The sequence below is a fragment of the Dermacentor silvarum genome, unplaced genomic scaffold (genome assembly GCF_013339745.2).
Source record: "Dermacentor silvarum isolate Dsil-2018 unplaced genomic scaffold, BIME_Dsil_1.4 Seq936, whole genome shotgun sequence".
Taxonomy (NCBI): domain Eukaryota; kingdom Metazoa; phylum Arthropoda; class Arachnida; order Ixodida; family Ixodidae; genus Dermacentor; species Dermacentor silvarum.
This window is the reverse complement of record NW_023606989.1, coordinates 11826-14243: the sequence shown is the minus strand read 5'-3', so window position 1 is coordinate 14243 and position 2418 is coordinate 11826. Positions and strand designations below refer to the sequence as shown.

The 2418-nt window shown below is 44.4% G+C and overlaps 1 pseudogene; it reads left to right on the top strand.

Annotated features, from left to right (window-relative positions):
• The first annotated feature begins 325 nt into the window (after positions 1–325).
• Positions 326–1991, top strand: LOC125942036 (uncharacterized; annotated as a pseudogene).
• The last annotated feature ends 427 nt before the right edge of the window (positions 1992–2418 follow it).

The following is a 2418-nucleotide window of genomic DNA, read 5'->3' as shown; positions in this document are numbered from 1 at the left end:
ACTTTCGGGTGCTATTAACGCAGCGCCGATATCCTCCCGAGATTATGAGCATCTTATTTTCTTTTCGTATGCGCAATACCCCTTCCTAAGCTACTAGCATGTTCGCTAATTTGCAGGTAAACCGTCTCAACTGATAAACGAAACTAATCCGGATTGGGCGCCCACACTTCACCTGGGATGCCAAAGTGACCAAGGTGCAGTTTAAAGATTGTCTGCGCGGTATGTCCGTCACAAGGATCGCGCCGGGAAGAAGGCGGCTGCCGTTGCAGCGAGTGTGGCATTCTGCCAGATATCCGGGAACAAAGAGCCTTCAACGGACTGTGACATGGGCTCAGAGCTGGAGAGACATTCGTCGCCTGAAATGGCCACCGTGGGCTCTAGATCAAGGGCAGGTGAGCTGATTGTTCTTTGGTTTACTTTGGCTGGAGAAGGGAAACGAACATAATAGTTATATTTATTATCAGCTGCACGACAGACTTGGAGCATGTGAAATCTCACATACTTTTTTATTATTTTGCAGAAGCAGTTGTGCAGACAGATTTATCCATGGACCGTATGAAGGCCGTGAGCATCGAAAACTGCACTGTGTCAGAAGCTGGCGCACAGACTGAGACATCGATGTAGTACCTTGAAGCACTTCATCAAAATAGCCAAACATTTTCCTCTGAGCTGCAGGCTCTTAAGAACAAGAAACTTGAATTTGGAGAAGGGGCGCTTCGTGACGACGATGGAAAAGTCGGCTTTTATACAGGACTGCCAAGTTTTTCGGTCCTGGCTGCCGTGTACCAGCTGGTTGAGCCTGCTGTGAGGCACACTCCGCAGAATGGCCTGGAAAAATTTGAAGAGTTTTTGGTATTTTTGATGAAGTTAAAATGTAACTTTCCTCTGCAAGATCTTGCATACAGATTCCACGTGTCATGCCCAACTGTAAGCAGAATTTTTGACAAGTGGTTGCATGCTGCTTTTTTGAAGATGAAACCGTTCATAGTGTGTGTGGCCTTCACAAAATGAGATTAGAAAAACAATGCCTCAAGCCTTCTTTGATTCTTTTGGAGAAAAGGTTCCAGTTGTTCTGAACTGCTTTGAAATCAAGCTCGAACGGCCATCATCGATGTTGCCAAGATGCGAGACTTGGTCTCAATACAAAGGAAGTAACACAGCCAAATACCTCATAGGGGTCTGTCCACAAGGCATAGTCTCATTTGTGTCTGAGGGGTGGGGTGGAAGAACAAGTGACAAGCACATCACTGAACATTGTGGCATTCTTGACCAGCTGACTCAGGGAGACGTGGTTTTGGCAGACAGAGGATTCGATATTGCCGACACTTTGGGGCTTTATTGTGCAAGGCTGCGCAGACCAGCATTCACCAAGGGGAAAAAGCAACTATCGGCACTGGAAGTCGAAACCACAAGAAGACTTGCCAATGTGCGCATTCACGTCGAGAGAGTCATTGGGCTAGTACGTAACAAATACACTATAATATAGTGTATTTGTATATTGAAATCTGTGCTGGCTATTGATTTCGTTGTGCGAAAACATGAAGTCACACCGCTAGACAAGATTGTTGCTGTAAGCTGTGCACTGGCAAACCTGTGCCCATCAGTGGTTCCTGAAAATCGAAAAACATCTGCCTAGTATGAAAATCCCCCCCCTCTTTCCAAGTATGTGTGTATGTACGTGTGTGTACATGCTTGCTTACAATGTTGAAATTAGGTTCACGGTACATTCCCACTACTAATGCTAACTGTGTTCTTATAGTGCTATTGCTCTTCATTTTAATTCTTACTCTTACGTTGATTTATTTCACATTGCTTACATAACTTATGTTTACACATGGCGTTTTAACTAGTATATACCATGTTTGTTTTTCATGTCACCCCCTTTGTGCTCTGTAAGGTATTTTATAAATAAATAAATGTTGCCATGGATGCACTATGGTAACTTGTGCCTCAACAGAGTAGCGGTCTGAACTTCATTTTGATCAAAACAGCTGAGGGCTCATTCTGCGAACCACAACAGAGGTGTGCTGCTGTGGCATCAGTTTACACTCAAAAGAGGAGAACACAACACACCTACATATTGGCACTGCGCATAATGCACCATTTTATTGGTGGAAGTGTGAAACTGCAAGAACAGAAGCTGCTGGCTTCAATGTGGAGGTACATATTTTTTGGGGGGTGTGCTTAATCATGCGGTAATCATACAGTGAATTCAGGCTGCTCTTTTTTACAGTCTTCGCAAAACCAATGCTTCTGCCGTGGAGCACGCTTAATACTGAGGCAAGTGTAATGAAACCATTTAAACTTGCATTGATTTGCATCACACGCCAGCATCTTGCCTACTTCTGGGCCTTGACAGTAGCAGAACACTGCTCTGTTTGTGTTGTTGCTGCTGCACAGAACTGCATTCTTTCTTGT